At 34.5% G+C, this 18,662-nt stretch overlaps 1 protein-coding gene and 1 non-coding gene across 13 annotated transcripts in view; both read left to right on the plus strand.

Annotated features, from left to right (window-relative positions):
- Positions 1–18,662, plus strand: part of MAGI2 (membrane associated guanylate kinase, WW and PDZ domain containing 2) — a 1,444,461-nt gene that overhangs the window by 107,012 nt on the left and 1,318,787 nt on the right. The window lies entirely within an intron of this gene.
- Positions 3,361–3,467, plus strand: LOC115935431 (U6 spliceosomal RNA). Its single transcript, XR_004071066.1, has one exon. It is a non-coding gene; the product is annotated as a U6 spliceosomal RNA (small nuclear RNA).

The raw sequence follows: 18,662 nt of genomic DNA on the forward strand, positions 1-18,662 counted from the left end.
AATGGAAAGTATTCCAGCAGTAATAAACTGGAGGAAGAACAATAACCCAGGAGTATAGAGGGTTCAGCAAACCATAATATAAATATACTACCAGAAGCACAGACTTTGTTGAGAGAATTAGTGGATCAGAGAACTGAAGAAAGACTCAGTACAGAGGGCAGTACAGTTGCAGAGAGCCTTAGTGCCTAGAAAAGGATTGATGCTGTAATAGTCTGATGAGCAAGATAAAATAGTGCCTAGAAAAGGATTGAGGCAGTAACAGTCTGATGAGCAGGATAAATCAGAATCAAAAGCTGTTTAGGGAAATTTATCCCACCACATGTTGAAAACAAGAAGGGAAAAACTCATGGTAAAGTACTTTCATCATAAATTTTATACTCTGAAAACAAAACCTCAAAACTGGATTGTTGTTTATGAGTGGTGAAATGTTCATAGGAAATTATATGAGTATTTGCAAGGATAGTTAGGAAGAAATGAAGCTACTTGTTTTAATAAGTGATTTCTTAATTAAGTAGGAAGTGAGCTGAAGGAAGGACTCATAAGAAAATGAAAACAATAATGATGGCTTCTTTTTACTAATTAGGCCAGAATGGCAACCTTACAAAAAAATCTAAGTGTTGGATATTACTTTTCCCTCAAAAATTATGGATTCTTTTGTTCATCCCGTCTAACTTAAAGGTCTATTCTTCATTTAATCTGACTAGTAAAATGTAATTTTAAGAAGAGAAAAATGTAGAAATGGTTTACCTATGAGCATTCTTAACAATGAAAGTTATTGCCAGATCATTTGGTAATATTTTTACATTTAATACGCCTCTTCACATTTGGCAGTTTTCTGTGCAACAGTGGAAATAATGGATAAGGGGTGATTTTCTTGGCTAGGAAATAGTGAATGCAAAATGAATGAAAATCTTGAACTCAGGCATACACTTAAGATGCTACTTATGACTACATATTTCAAAAAGCTGTTACTATCACAGAGAATCCTTAGAACCAAGAAGTGATTTAGCCTCAAAGTTTATTTTTAACAAAGTTTATTTTAAATTGCCAATTTTTCTTCTTCATAATTCTTAGATTTTTTTAGAACACATCCAAGAAACAAGTATTATGAGAATTTCTCAATTCTGAAACTTAGCAAATTTAGTTAATAGCATTTTTTGGACTCAAGAGAACATCAAAATCCAACCTTAAGACTTGGTGTCTTCTTGGATTCTTAGATTGTAGTGTCCATACATGCATTAGTATGCTCGGACTGTTGTAGCAAAGTACCACAATTGAGTGGCTTAAACAACAGAAATTTATTTTCTCACCGTTCTAGAGAACAGAATTTCAAGATCAAACTGTCAGTAGGGTTGGTTCCTTCTGAGTCCTGTGAGAAAGAATCTATGCCATGCCTCTTCTGCTAGTTTGCTGTCAATCTGTGGTGCTCCTTAGCTTTATGGGAGCATCAACTTGACCTCTTCCATCATCTTCACATGGTGTTCGCCTGATGTATGTGTCTGTGTCCACATTTCTCGTTTTCATAAGGACATGATGAGTTATATTGGATTGGGGCATACCCTACTCAGTATGATTTTATCTTAACTAATTATGTCTGCAGTGATCCTGTTTCCCAACAGGGTGACATTCTGAGGTACTAGGAGTTGGGACTTCAACATATGCATTTAGGAGGACACAATTCAACCCATAACAATATGTATTAAATAGATGGATATGGACATTCTTGGAGTCAACCTGCAGATTATCTACTCATTTGAGATCATTTGTCTCTCATAGTTACCCAGAGAAATTAAAGACAGGGCAGTTTTCATCAGAAGAGGGATTGTTTTCCACAAGTACCCAAGCGCTACTATTGGGGATCACCTCTTAACTGACTCCCCTAATATCAACTCTTACCCTAACCCCAATTCTCTAGCGTATGCTTTACCTGAGTCACCCAGGTAAATGCCACATTTATATTACCCTGTTCCTTAATAACTTTCAGTGGCTTCTTGTTACCCTCAAGGTACAATGCAAGTTCCTAAGTATGCCATTTAGTCTTCCATCCACCAAAGCATCCCTGCCATTTAATACTGTCAACTGTCGCATGTACAAATCCGACGTTCCAGCTAAATTTAGGTACTCACTGTCTTCTGAACACACCAGAAACTTTCTTATTTTTGCACCTTTGTTTATATCTATTTTTACTGGCATAAGAAATCCTATTTCTTTTATGTGGCCTGTAAACCTGCCTGAAATGCCACCTCCTCTATGACACCATCACAATTCACAAGTTATTCCTGCCTTTCATCCCTATAGCACTCATTCCTATAGCAATTGCTCATTTCTGTAGCAATCTTATGAGTTATTTTCTACTCATTTCTCTTTGCATTGCTAGATTTCTAAAGCATGTTTATGTCTTACCTCCCTAGCTAGCCTGTAAACATCTTGGGAGTAAGTAATTATGTTATTCATAGTGTAATACTGGTCTTCAGATGTTATTGATGTAATTAGTATTGATTCATTGTACTTTTTTTTTTAACCAGTGAAGTGTTTTGTAGCTGTGTTTTTATTTGGTTTAAATTGTTGAGCATCCATAGTTAGTTGTTACATCTCTAGTTCACAGAGTTTGACATTATCTCACGTATAGTTGGGGGTCAAGGGATTTGGATTCATCTCATTGAACTAGTTTATCCAGTTCTCACTTACTTACCTTACCTATAAAATTAGGAAGTAACACTAATTTAGTTCTAACGTTACTCTCAGATCTAAAATTCCACAATTTCAAAGTCTATACATTATATTTTTTAAAATGCAATCTCTATGTAAAGTTAATCGGGCATGACAAGCTTGTATACAGATACATGGATGGATGTAATTGATTAAGTGTTGTGGCTTTTTTGTTAGTGCTGACTGTCAGTTTAGTGACCCTCAATTGTTTTTTTGGTTTTATAATCCATACTTTAGCTACATCGTAAATAGTTTTGAAGTGATCTATTGAAAATGAAAACTGAAAAGTAATTTGAAGGCAATTCCTGTAATGTTACATAAGAAACTACTCCTAGCAGTGATTAGCTACAGGGAGCAGAATCGGGGAAATTACAGGTAGTGGAATTTTCAGTTTAATATTTTTTTAACAGAATATATATTACTTTCAAAATTAAAAAATAATAATTAGCCAATTTGGGGCCAATGCCTTTTTTTTAAAGAAAATACATCAGGCTGGTGAAAATCAATAATAAAAATAAATATAAATGTCTTCTTCCTCCTTCATATTCCTCCACTTAGATGCAAAGTGTCAAATCTAAAAGTGTCTGTGAAATACATAGATAGCTTTATTCATGTCCTTTCATATTAGGATATGCAAAGTGGTTCCTCATGGTGCTCACTTCAGTAGCATATATACTAAACTTATAATAATACCCAGAAGATTAGTATGGCCCTTGTGCAAGGATGACACACAAATTTGTAAAGCATTCCATATTACCATATTTTACCCCGCAAAATTACAAAGTGACACAAGGAAACATTTGGAGGTGCTGAATATGTTTATTACTTAGACTGTGGTGATGTTATTATGAGTATTTGCATATATTCAAATTCATGAAATTGTGAAAAATAAGTATATGCAACTTTTTGTATTTCAATTATGCCTCAGTAAAGCTGTAAATGTAAAAATGTGCTTCCTTGGGCCGGGCATGATGGATCACGCCTGTAATCCCAGCACTTTGGGAGGCCGAGGTGGGTGGATCACCTGAGGTCAGGAGTTCGAGACTAGCCTGGCTAACATGGTGAAACCCCCTTTCTACTTAAAACAATACAAAAAAATAGCCAGGCATGGTGGCACGTGCCTGTAATCCCAGCTACTTGGGAGGCTGAGGCAGGAGAATCACTTGAACCCAGGAGGCAGAGGTTGTAGTGAGCCAAGATTGCACCATTGCACTCCACCTTGGGCAACAAAAGCGAAACTCTGTCTCAAAAATAAATAAATAAATAAATAAAATAAGATAAAGTGCTTCCTCATGATAATTAGTGAAGAGACTAGTGTTTTGAACATGAAGAAAAAGTAAAATAAACAAGTAACCTAAGAGAAGCAAAATAATATGTGGTACTTACTATCTGAATTGACTAAATTACAAGTGCATACGCACTGTATGTGATTCTAAATTTTCTGGAATATCAGATTAAGAAGAGTTTCTTGGCTATATCCTTTTAATTGCATAATAAAAAAGCATCTAAATAATTTTACAGAGAAAAACTATCTTGACATTGGCTTAAAGATAAAACCCACTTTGTTAGTTCTTCTGTAAGGGATATTGGGACACAGAACAGACCATGTCTTCAACTACAGTTTTGAAAAAGATGCACTTTGTTCAATGGACATTTCTTTTACTGAGGCTCTAACAGTACTGAGAGCATAATACTCTATTTTAACACAGGGGACCGAGTTATTCTTGCAGAGAACGAATAACAAGGCCTAGGCCCTTCGCTTTCTGATGATCCAATTTTGTCAAGGCTTAACGGGAAGAATTGAAATTTCTGGCTCATTAATGTTTCTATCAAATTGCCTTACAACACTCTTAAATGTATCATTTTAAAGTGAGTTTAAAATGTGAGACCAAGAGAGGGAGGAACCTAGTAGGTAGGTATGCCCTCTTGTGGAGTTCTCATTGAGAATCAGCCTCTGTTACAGTACAAGTAAACCAGAAAGGTGATGGACAAGTTCAAGAGAAGTTAGTTCACTAACTAGACAGTGAAAACAAGTGGATCTGGAGCTGAGGAACAGAACTCTAGTCCCAGGGCCAAGATAGCATGAAGGTAGGTATAAGAAGTTACCCAGTTCTCCTTTCTGCAGCAAAATAATGTAGGGTACCCAGCAGCTTACCAAAATACTGGGGAAGAAGTTAAGACAGACATTGGAAGTGCACATCAGTTCAACCTGTTGGAAATTCAACTGAAGATTTCAACCTGTTAGAACTTCAACTTGTGGGATTTTCAAGTGGTTGAAAGACCAAGACTAGGTTTAATCACAGTTTGTTATAGGATCCCCATCCTGGTCTTCATGAACTAGGCTCTATTGGCCACTGCAGATACCTGCGCACTGCTTCCTTAAACAGGAGTGTTGATATTTATGAACTATCACCTTTCTAAGGTAAAGGCATTTCAAATGACAGGAAAATATGACCTCTTTTTATTTTTGTTGGTAAAGCCCTCTTTGCACCAGATTCTGAGTGCAGAGATTAACCAAATTGTTCTTCACTTGTATTCTTCTATCATCTTGTCCAACAAATACTCAATCCAAGAACTATCACCTCTTGCTTAAGGGTGCTGTTTTTTTTTAAATAAACACAACTCATTATTTCTACCAATGTCAATGTGGAGAATGAAGGAAACTGACATTTATTAAACTTCACTTATGAATCAGATATGCTGCCAACCAGTAATTTTACTAATTTGTTCATGATCTTATGCTCAGAACTTGGAACAAATCCAGGTCCATTTAATGCCAAAACATTTATTTCCACTGAGTATTACTGCCCAATGCAAAAATTAAAGTAATTTTCTCTGATCCTATATGTATTTCAGGCATTTCATGACCCAATACTTACAACATAAGTGCTATGTGCTCAAATTTACCTTCTATGTAACTCCAGATTTAAGGATCTTTCCACTAGAGTCCTGTGTATTCAGATGCAGACAAATGGTCAAGTTCACTGGCTATAGTTGATAAATAATTTTTATATAGGTGTTTGCTTCATACAGTAGGTTCTAACTTCAAAGGATGACCCTGTGCCAGAGTTCCCATATTCAACAAAATGACAAGAGCTTCTCCAGGATCCAGGACTGGTGCTGGCTCCTTTCCTGAAACCTCAGGTAAATGGCCATCCTAGGGATGCAAGTTTGTATCAGAGTTTAAGATAGAAGACTAGATTTATTGAGTTATGAAGCCCAAAGGCACTTCTGGACATTCATATACACACGTTCACACATACACACACCATTCTGCCTTCCCCAGCCATATGCACACTTACCTAGGAAATTTGTGCACCAAAGCTTGTCTAGGAAAAAACAACTCTTTCAATAGACAAATAATTTTTTAAAAGTGGCCGACAATTAATACCAAAATCCTATTAGAAAAGAATGTGAAAGAAAGCAACAAATTTGTCAATAGATGAGCATTTGTAAGAAAAATGTTGCTACAGGCCAGATATGAAAGCTGTCACCTAAAGTTTTACTATGCATTGAAAATTGTAATAAAGCTTTTACTACTATGAAGGAAGACCATGAATCATAAGTGCAAGAACTCCAGACAGTGGGAGGAAATAGAATTTCAACTGGCAGAATTCAGTGAAGTGGAAGAAACAAACTAAAACCACAAACAAAACAAACTAAAATCACCGAAATATAAAAGAATTACACAGAGGAGACATGAGAATAGACACTGAAGAAAACACAGCAAGGAGACAGAAGATATAAATGAGGCAAGGCAAGAAATCAAAATTAAAATGGATTATATAAAGAATTAGGGAAGAATGATAGGTACATAAACCAGACAAGGCAGAAGCTATATATTCATAATTAGAGTCCATGAAAAAACCAAAGCTAATAGAACAGAACAAATATTTGAAAATATAATTTGAGGTGAAAAATGTTAAAAACAGAAAAGAATAACCATATCTATTGAAAGCATATATTACGTAGCAGTAAAACTGAGTCAATGCTGAGACATATCTTTCTGCTACATACTCAGGATATATGTACTTAAGACATATTCTAGTAAATTGATACGAAACGCATCTTTTAAATGGCCAACCAAAAAGATCATATTATTTACAGGAGGAAAAAAACTCAGGCTGGCCTTTGATTTCTCCTTGTTTGCATTCAGCACTAGATGTTAGTGGAACAACACCTCTGAAATAATCAAGGAAACAAAGTTTAAGCTGGGGATTTCATGTCCAGACAAGATATTCATTAAGTAAAAAGCCACAAACAATATAGAATGTGCCACAACTCAAGAAATACTGCTCACGTACCAGAGACTGAACTTCAGCCAATCAAGGATGACAGGGAAAACTTTAGCAAATGGCTGGTGATAAGCACTTAATATACGTAGTAGAACTAAGACTAAAGGAAATGTGTGGATTAGATGAAAAAGTCCAAAATAAATTGTATGTGCCCTGGCAATTAAAAATATACAAATAACAAAAAATTGGGAGAGTAATGCAGGAAGAATTTTAGTGATTCCTCAAAAAAAAAAAAAAAAAAGAAAACACAAACAAACATGTAACTACCATATGTAGAAACCTATAGGTACAATATTGACTGATTGCATCATCTGTAACAGTGTGGAGTCAAAGTATATTACCTAAAACTGATAAATTAAGTAATAGAATTGTAACATAGTACGGTTGTATTACTTAACAGTACAAAACAGTAAATAAACATTATTTTTAAAAATCATACACAGTTACTAAATAGCTAAAAATAGAAATGTTTGACAATTTGGCATGGCAATACTGAATTTTAAAATTTTACATCTAAAACTTGCATAGCCCTTTAAATAGAATAATGAGTTGAATATATTTTTTCTCCCAAAAAGATACCCTTAAAATAACTTACGGCAAAACATAACCATAAAATAAATATCATGCTCCTCCTTGTACTTATTTTCTAGAAAATTTATTATATTGAATGAAAGTATGGCCACCAAGTTGAAGATTATAAGCCTAAAGAAAATAATAGTACAATAATATCTACTGACTTTTGGTAGCTAATACCACTTGAGTGGCTGTAGAATCAATTTCTTTTCCTTGGCTCTGAATGCTGAATCAAGAATCATGGAAGCATTATCCCTTCGCAGGAAGTGGGAGTACCCCCCGTAGGTTGACAGGGAAGTCTTCTCTCTCAAGGTGTGGCTGCGAGGCTCTCCCATCACTGACACTGGTATTTAGGGGAACTTCTGGCTCTTTCATCTCAAGGGAGCAAAAATATGTTGCAACATTTAACATGGGATACAACATATTTAGGGGTCCTAGACACCTTTGAGAATCTGACGAAAGCAGTAGGATCTTTCTCCAGAAAAAAATGTACATGTCACATATTGCCTATAATCCTATGGGACTCACAGAACCCCCAGAAGCTCATCCAGAGAGACTCTCGAAATGTACGGACTCCAGGTTAAAGACCCTGGTTTTAAAAGTTCTTTGGACTTCGATCAGAATTTTCAGTGTTGAGCTTGCTGGTCGGAAATACAGGTGTTACTGCATGCTGTTATGGAAGGAAGGCTGCTAAAATAACATTCCCAATCCACCTATGGTATCTTTCTTATTTATTCTGGTATGAGTGACAGTCCTCAAAGTCTGGTCACCAGACTACCTAATTTAGAAATACCTGGATTCTTGTTAAAAATGGAGGTGGATTTGTCTGTTTCTAAACCACACACTAATCTAGAAAAGGCAGATGCACCTGCAACAGCAAAGCTTCCTCTGCTTCTCCAAACTCTATGTAGAACAGCAACAAATAAACAACCTCACCCTTAGTCTCACTGCCTTCTAAAATGAAACATTCCAGAGCTGCTGCAATAGGTTGCTAAGGGGAATACTTAATCATTACAAATCCAAAAGTGCAAAAGTATTTTTGTTTGTTTTGTTTTTTTTTGTTTTTCTATTTTAAAGCGACTAACATTTTGAGAGCATTTACCGCATGCCAAACCTGCAGGTAGACGCTATCACAAAGGATGTTTTATGTTCATTGCTGCTCAATCATCACTTGTCCTAAAAATAGGAAGATATTCCCGGGTCACTAGCTTTACTCATTTACATGCAGCTCAGCATGGTGGCAATGCTGAAGCAAGCATACACGGATGTCTGACTAGTAGGCACACACCACATCACAATTAAGGGTTCAATTACCCATGTGGCAGCTAGGCAGGATGGAGCCCTGTGTTCTGTCTTTTAGTCAGAGATTAGAACATGTCTTAAGAATGAGCATTGCCCTATGTGGTTATCTCTATGGGCATTGTAGTTCAATTTGGAAAACACAAAGCACTTTTTTTTCCAGCAGATTCTCACTATTGTATTTTTTTAAGAGGTGATCAAATAGATACCTAAGATAAAGGAATGTCAGGATTTATGGATTAAAATCATCACTTTTCATTGTACCAAAAAAGACTGATGGAATTTTGTTTGCAAACTTGAACCAACTGCTCAGATTACTTCATTCAAATCTGAGTGCATCTCTTTCTGCACTGCTGACTTATGCTGTAGATCTTTCTCTTTGCAATTTTCTTTATCTTCATATAAAGTGAAACTCTGGACATGTATAGGAATGTGCACACAATATTTAATTTGGTAGTCTGTGCCTGGCAGGGCCAATGCAGCAGAGTCTCACATGCTCCAATTTGTTATTGCACTTCTATAGAATTCACAATGAATTTCGCAGTGGAATGTACAATATAAAATGTTCTCGATTTCACACACCTTTTAAAGTAAAAAGATCGCTTGGAAACTTTGTAAATTCAAATAAAGTGAACTAGATGGACTTTTTGGTGTTTCTTTACTAAGGATCTTAAATACTGAGGAAAACAGACTTCTGTTTTCAATTTCAGATGTCATGATTTTAAAATAAATGTTATGTATATCTCAGGTTATAACATGATGTTATGGGATACATATAGATAGTAATATGATTACTGTAGTCAAGCAAATTAATATAACTATCATCTCACAGAGTTAGTTTTTTTTTCTGTGACAGAAGCAGCTAAAGTGTAATTAACAGAAGTCCCTGGTACAATACAATTTTATTAGCTCTAGTCCTCATGTTGTGTGTTAGATCTCTAGATTTGTTCATTCTACATATCTGCTACTTTGTATCATTTGACCTACATCTTCTGTCTTCTCCTTATCCCCCTAACAACTGTTATTCTCAATCTCTGTATTTTTATTCAGCCTTTAAAAAGGAGATCCTGCCATTTGCCAAAACATGGATGGACCGGGAGGACATCATACTAAGTAAAATGAGCCAGACATGGAAAGAAAAATAGTATATAATCTCACTTATAGGCGGAAGCTTAAAAAAAGTCAAATAATCATATTTAATTATTAAAAGCCACTGTTAGCATTAAAATCCAAATATATCATTAACTCAGTCATCTTCACACACACTATTTGAATTTCGTCTATCCTGATTTTATCAATATGTACATTATAAATGAAATACTGTACTGTGTAAGCGCCTTCTTTTTTCTTATACATAATTTGTTTTTATCTTCATATTGGTCATTATTTAAATTGTATAAATTATAAGAGTATTTAATTCCATATTGTTAGATAGATCATCCTAGTTTTATTTTTATAAGTAACTCTACCATAAACAGTTTACAGTACTATACAACGTACTGATGTTTAAGAGCTTGGGCTTTGAAGTTGGGCAGAATAAGCCTCAAATCCTGTCAGAGCCTCTTAATAGTAGTGTGACTTTAGGCATGCTATTTAACCTCCCTGAACCTCAGTTCACCTGTGTCCTAAATGGATACAGAATGGTAGCTTCCTGATAAATCTATCCTGAGAATTAAATAAGATAACCTATGTAAACCAATATATTGTAAATGCTCAATAGTTGTTAGCTATTGCTATAACAATTTTTGTCCTTCTGAATTATCAATTTGAGTTGATTTCCCAAGAATGAGAATATTGGTTAAATGATTTGGAGACTCATTAATTTAGTCATAATATAATTGAATGTCTACTCTATGTTAGGTGCTGAAAGAAAGTGGTGAACAGTCAGGTGAAGCCCCCAAATAAGAGGTGTTTGCAGTCTGGAAGAGAAGATAGACATTACATTAAGTCATTATATTTAAATATAGTGTTGCAGAAGAGAAAGTAAAAGTGTTAAAAAATGTAGACCAAGGAGATATATATTGCCTAATTAACTTCCAAACTATTGAACATTTAAAATAATATGTGAGAGTAATGCACTAGTTACTGAAATTCTCAATAGCTTTTAGCTCAGATTTTTTCATTTCTACCTTAATATCTGCAAAATAATTTTGTCAAAAAGATTTACCCATCTTTTGTCCACTAAGGATGTTGCTGTGTACTTTAGAAAATAAAATTATCTTACTACATATTATGGATTCTCCTTTATTTCCTATAGATTTACCATTTTTCTATATATTTTCCTATATATTTACCATTTTTCTGATATTAAGTGTTGTGGTTATTGTACTAAAGTTTTGCAGTTTTACATTACTACATATATCTTGCCTTTCCTTTATAATTTCTTCCATTGATCCAATATTTATACTGTATATTTTCCAAGGATCTTTCTATTTTTGACCTTGAGAGTTCTCTCACTGTATCTAAAAATGCCACTCATATCACAGCAGGCATTTTTTCCCTTTTCTATACATAAACCATGGTCACTGATGTTCACTCAAGCACTGTGCAAAGAAGTAAAATGCAGCTTGAAGACACAACCTAAACACTCTGCTCTGCTAAAACTAAACTATGTTAAAGTCATTATAGACCTTTTTATTTTTGTTAAGAAAAGGTGATTTATGTTGTCAATTGTGTAAAATCTTCAGAATATCTTCATGCTTTAGAGGGGGATCTCCCCCCACTGTAAAAGTGACTCTTACAATTTACATTTATATTTATGTTGTTCTTTTACAAAGATGATTCACCAAGTCGTAGCTCAGCCATGTAAACCAAGAACCAAAGCACTTATGCTTGAGAAATTTCAACATGAATGTTACCATAGAGACTTTTTCTTAGTATTTAAAAACCACTCCTTTCGGACCACATTTGAATGTTCTTCAAGTAGCCCATGAAAATTGTTTATAATTATACATGTCATACATATATAATTGAATTATGCTTTCAAGAATAATCTGATGAAGATGGATAGATGGATAGAGTACTAGAATTTAATCAGTCTTGAGGACAGACTATATCATCATTACACTTTATCAATTACAGATCTTTGATGGAAGCATCACGTAGTTTTCATTTTTATATTTCCTGTATTTAAATTGTCAACTAAGCTCTCCAAAATTGCAAGAGCAATATGGCTAGAGGTAAAGATGGTAATACAACAACATTACTATTTCTAAAAGTATACCATAATTCTTTAAAATAGGGACTGTACTCCCTGGGCATACATAGATATGGTTTAAGTAGAGGATCACCTGATAGTCTGACTCAGGGCAATATTCAAATTGTTTAACAGCCAAGGCCTCCAGTGGTACCGGATGTTGCTTTGTTGTAAGTGGATTATGCAGAGATCAAAGGCAGGGGCTTTTAATGAAATTATAAAAGACTTATAAAAAAGAGAAGATTATGGAAAAGTCCTAAATTAAATACAATTAAAATTCAAAATGATATTTCTCAACCTGAGAACTAAAATAACCATTTTTATTAGATTCTTAACCATGCTTACTGACATCATCAATATGTAAGTATTATACCAGACACTTGGAAATCCATTATATTATGTAATATTCACACCCCAGTGAGGCTGGTAGTATTAATTCTGTATTATGGATAAGGAAATGGAACACTAACGTTACATAAGAACTGGCAGAAATAGAATGTGAATCTGGTCTCCTAACTTCAAGTCCTTTCCTCAGTCCAATGTCACAGCTGCCTCTCAAAGGTGTTTATTAAATGTGTATAGAGATGACATGGATGGGTTGCTGGGTGAATCATTAAATAGCAAACCTATTTCATTGTTCTTTTGCAGTGTAATATCATCCTTAACTCTAAAATACTAAATATTTTTGGAAAGTAAAAATGTTCTTTCATCAAGGGAAAGTTTCCAGAGGATATTAGAAAAGTATTTTTTAAAAGTTGTTTACTTATAAAATTCCTAGAAGAATACAGTGACCTGCTACTATTAAAAAATACTTTTATTCCACTTGAGTTGTCTGTGCTACTATTTTCAATTAATTTATATTTATGTATTTTAACTCCATTGTCTTTTTTATTTTTGTATCAAGTGAAAATGTTTTGAAAATGACTCTGGTTAACAAATTAATTAAACATTCAATAAAATCACCTTTATGCCTACATCGGTAATTTAAATGAATCATGTTTTGAAAGTTTTTTTAAAAAGAAAAGGTAGTAGGTTTCAGAGCTTGAATTGAATACCCAACAAAATTCTAAACCCTTATTTAGCAACTGCTTAATAAGTAATTGTAAAATAATCAAGAATAAATCCAAATACTGTAAAATGGATTGGTAGGCTTATAGATAAGAGGAATTCTATAGATATGCTGCTTATGAACTGAAGGTCATTTGATGTCATTATTGAAAAAAATGAGGCCGGGTGCGGTGGCTCACGCCTGTAATCCCAGCACTTTGGGAGGCTGAAGCAGGCGGATCAAGAGGTCAGGAGTTCGAGACCAACCTGGCTAACATGGTGAAACCCCGTCTCTACTAAAAATACAAAAATTAGCTGGGCATGGTGGCACGTGCCTGTAATCCCGGCTACTCATGAGGCTGAGGGAGGAGAAATGCTTGAACCGGGACCGGGGGTGGAGGTTGCAGTGAGCCGAGATTGTGCCACTGCATTCCAGCCTGGGCTACAGAAAAAGAAAAAAGAAAAAATGAATACTGAAAAAAGATCTGATGAAACCACTGTATCTAAAGTAAATTTATTAGTAGATTGGTACAAGTTGAGAGGAAGTGGGCAGTAGTGGGACTGGATGAGAGCTATACTGACAAATCACGTATCTTTTCGTCAGCCTGCCCAAGTCTACATTGTTATTTTTTTCAAATAAAATATTTGGATGAGGATATAATCAACAAGGTTTTCATATTTATGCGCATCAAACACTGAGAAAGACAATTAATCCCTGTGTTTACTTCCTACAGTTAGAACTCTAAAGGGATGATGAATGAGTTTAACCAAAAATAATAGATTGGGTATGATGAATGTAAAATATGAACTTAGGTTCACAAAAATAACTGATTAAATATAGGCAAAGGGATATAGAAATTACCAAGAGTGTATGTATAAATAAAATGCTTAGAATTATAGTTTATTGCAAGCACAGTACAAATTAGTATTGGGACTTACGTACCTGCATAAATAGTGATTTACTGCTCTACCCAATATGACTTGTTTGAAAGAAAGAAACTAATATTTCCTATGTACTCCCTACCTATTAAATCCTACCCAGGATCTCGTAATTCATCTTGACTCTACATTTAATAGGATCAGGAGAAATCTGGAGTCTATTCAGAAAAGGGCAATAAGGATGGTAAATGGTCTGGAAATCAAGTGCCACAAAACTATTGAAGAATTAGGGAGTAGTTTGAAGAAGAAAGCAGAACAGAGTATCTGCCTACTAAGTTCTAAAGAGCTACCAGGGATAAAGGAAATAGTCTGGGTTATTGCAGTTGCTTACGCAATTTAATAATTCAAAACACTAGGGAGGGAAAGTGGTAGAGTGACCAATTATATCTGAATTTCAGGAAGACCACATTAACAGGAATTGAATCTTTACTTCCTTAAGCGACAAGCTTTTCATCCCCTGAGCAGTCTTGTATGAAAACCTGCTTTTGCGCTAATCATCCCTTGTGGATCTGATCACTCAAGTGAACATTTCTGAGAAATTCAGTGGGAATGTTAATAGTACCTACCTAATGAAGTGAATATTAGGATTAAAGAAGATACTATGTGTTAAAGGTTTAATGCAGCCCCGTCACATATAAAGTGCTCAAAAATGCTACCTTTTTGTTACTAGACGACCAATTTCCAAAGAGAAAAGGAATTTTTATCATAAAGAGAAGGAACTAGACAAATTCTAAGTTGCCTTTTTAGGCGAAAAATGATACCTTTTTAAAAAATTACTAGTTGACCTTTTATATTACTACATGACCAATTCCCAAGGAGAATACTGAAGAAAACGTGCTTCTGTCATATACAAATGGCACTAGACAACTCTAAGTTGCCTTCCAAATGGCAAAATCAAAAGATCCATGAATCATTGTGAGGCCAATCATTGCATTTCTACAGTTTTCTTAAGTATACTTGCATTATGGTTATGACTATTTTGAGGCAAACATTTTGGTCTTTCTGGTCTGTAAATAGACCCTTAATATGCAATCTATATGTAATAGTCAATGTGTGGGAGTTAATCTATATAAAATAAGTTAATACCTATAGTTCCCATGTAACTATATATTCCCAAATGTCTACATTGGTATTTTAGTTAAATGTGATATGTACAAATGCTTTTATTGACATTTCAATTCAAATTTCCAACTATTACTAGTATCTGAGGTTGACAGTTTTCCTGAAATAATACATGGAATACATAAAAATGCATAATATATATAATTATTTTTACAACTGGTGAAACTTTGCATATTATGGACTCATTAACAATACATCGAGGCATATAAATAACTTTAGCTGGACCACAAAGCCTTTAAATTTAGTAATTCTGTGTTTTCTCTGCAAAAGCCTGAAAATGGGAAAGGATAAGAACTTCTAATAAATAGAATTATCTTTTATTTTGAAATTCAAGTACACACTCGCATCCTCTAGACCTACTGCCAAACCATTCCCAGTTTGTGTGAGTGGCAGCTCTTAATAGACAGCAAAACAAATACTCTGTAGTACTAATAATTGAAAAATAATTAAAGAATGAATTAATGTCCCAGTTGTATTCACCCCAGAGTAAATTGTCATGAAGGAATGTCTAAATAACAACATCAAATAAAATAGGGTAGAAGTAGGCTTAAGGAATTTATTTGAAATATAAATTGTTATTCATTTAAATTCAGATTATGTTTTAATAATGGCAACTTGTATTGCATATTTGTACTCTGCCAGATACTCCTAAAATTATTATGTTTAATATGTTATTATATATTATGTATAATTTAATCCTCACAACAATCTTTGGCCATAAAATTTCCACTTAGTGTGTGAGAAAAGTGAGGCTTCAACCAGTAACTCACCTAAAAAAAATGAGTGCTAAATAAAGAGTGTAATATAAAACCTTGACTCAAGACCCATACATGTAACTACTACTGACCACCATTTACAAAAAACTTAAATAAATCAGCATCGACTAAGAAAGCAATCCTCAGTATAAAGTGACTCTCTTTTAAGGAGGAATAAGATGCAGATTATTTGGGCCGGGCGCAGTAGCTCATGCCTGTAATCCCAGCATTTTGGGAGGCCGCGGCAGGCGGATCACGAGGTCAGGAGATCAAGACCATCCTGGCTAAAACGGTGAAATCTCGTCTCTACTAAAAATACAAAAAAAAATTAGCCGGGCGTGGTGGCAGGTGCCTGTAGTCCCAGCTATTTGGGAGGCTAAGGCAGAAGAATGGCATGAACCTGGAAGGCGGAGCTTGCAGTGAGCCGAGATCGCACCACTGCACTCCAGCCTGGGGAACAGAGCGAGACTCCTTCTAAAAAAAAAAAAAAAAAGATGCAGGTTATTTGTTACTGATGTGCTATAGTGAGGCAAGAGGTATTTGATCATTCTTCATGGCACGTTTAGTTTGTTTCCTTTCTTCCTATTTGGGTAACGGTCTAGGTTTTAATATACAACTATACTTGGAGTATCTGCTAAAGCCCATCTATTAGGGTGGTGCTTCATTCGTTTTGGATATTTTTTAAATCAATCCTAAATTTAGCAGCTGTAGGTCTTTGCATAAGTTTAGTCTTTTATAAAGAGAAGCATCTTTCTCTAGAATAACCGGGTTGGAATTCAGAACTATTAAGTGAAAGATGACCTTCTATCTTGGTTTTCAATTTGCTAGATTGCTGTTTACTATGGTGTAAAACAGCTTTCAATGCTTAAAAACTATTAATATTTGGTATAGCGCTCCTCCATTTACCAATCTCCACAATAACGTGATATGAGCAAAAATAATGCTTTGTATTTATGTAGCACATGTCTCCATGGAGCCCAGAGGATTTGGTTGACGGGATCTAAAAATGGCTTTGTCAGGGAGAACAGAAATCTAATCTCGTAATTATATCGCCAGTATTAAAACTGACACTGATTCTATATGTGGCTACTAATGTGAACATTATGCAGTGAAAGTAATATGGATGGCTTCTTCCAGCCATCTTTATAATCAATAGTAACCATACTAAGAAGTCATACTATTTTGTATTATTTTACTTTGCCTTGGCAATGTTTAAATATTATACACATTTACTTCCTTTTATTTAATAACTCTATTGTAAAAAGTCATGTGCTAAATAATTATAATTCTAAATATTTTCTAAGGCAATAAAACAAATTATTACGTGTTACAATGTTTATCTTTAAAAACAGTCATTTTTAATGTGAAAAAGCAGGCACTAGAATGTTACTGTGTTGTGAATTGAGACGCTTTTAATGCATGGTTGCCTTTTCTGGATGGAAAATATTGATCTGCATAGTGATGAAATGGTGATTCTCAAACTGTAAGTTTCTTACCTCATCTCCACTTTTCCTCTGTGTCCTAGAAAATGGGCTCACCCAGTGTGTGACTATGTAGTATGTTGGAAGGAGAATAGCCCTGGATTATATCAGTGGTTCTGAAATCTTATCACCAGAATCATCTTTAGGACTTTTTAAACATACAGATTGCTGGGTTTCACCCTTCGAGTTTCCAATTCAGTAGATCCGCAGTAGGGCCCCCACATTTGTGTTTCTGCAAATTCCTAATTGATGCTAAAGATGCTAAACCATCATCAGTTTGAGAACCAGTGATACAATCAATTAAACTTCTGCTTTTCCATTTACAGAGCAAGAGATAATTATAACTACATAGAAATTACATGCCAACCAGTGTTCTGGATGATTTAAGCACAAGAAAAATAGAGAGAGAGAGAAGAAAACTAAGCTATTTCTATTCAAAAAGAAAAATGTTAACTCTGGCTAAATATTAATACCAATTCTAAGATCACTCTCAGCCTAGGCTGCTGTTTGCATTACATTTTAATATTCCTTCAATACATATTTATTGAGCACTTACTATGCAGTAGGGGCTTGCATGCAACAGAGAAAAAGAAATGACTCCAGTGTCTGTGGAGCTGAATTTGCATTTGATGTTATTTTGCTTTAATGTACATAATATGTCTTCAATTTTATTGCATATTTCTTTTGATCCCTATGCTTACTTCACCAAAATTCTTCTTTCCCTCTTCCTAATCTTAGTGCATAATTGGTAGTTATAAATATTTTCCTATTTGTCTTCCTTCTGTGTCCGAGTCTGAAGAGGGTGACAAAGATGGTTCTGACCATTGATAGCACTAAGGTTGGGCCACTGACATCCATGGGTCTTTGGACAGGAGGATATTCTCGATATTACAGGAAAGATAAGTAAGACATAGGTATTTAGCAAAATTAAATCATGGAAACTAAAACTATATGAACCTATGAAAAACAGTATTCAAGTTTATTGTTTTAATTTGCATCTATTTGATTATTAATAATGTAGAAGCTATAACTTACCCATCATGTTGGCAAAATTTCCTTGTGGTCAATTTATAGAAATTGAAATAAAGATGTGCAAGATAGTTACACACTGATATTTTTGATAGTATTCGTTTAAATAACAAACTACTGAAATGTAGTTGAAACATCTCAGAGGACGGCCAGTTAAATAAGTTATGATATATATTGAAATTTTCATACCATTTAATTATTGAAATCATAATTTATA

Source organism: Gorilla gorilla, chromosome 6 (genome assembly GCF_029281585.2).
Source record: "Gorilla gorilla gorilla isolate KB3781 chromosome 6, NHGRI_mGorGor1-v2.1_pri, whole genome shotgun sequence".
Taxonomy (NCBI): domain Eukaryota; kingdom Metazoa; phylum Chordata; class Mammalia; order Primates; family Hominidae; genus Gorilla; species Gorilla gorilla.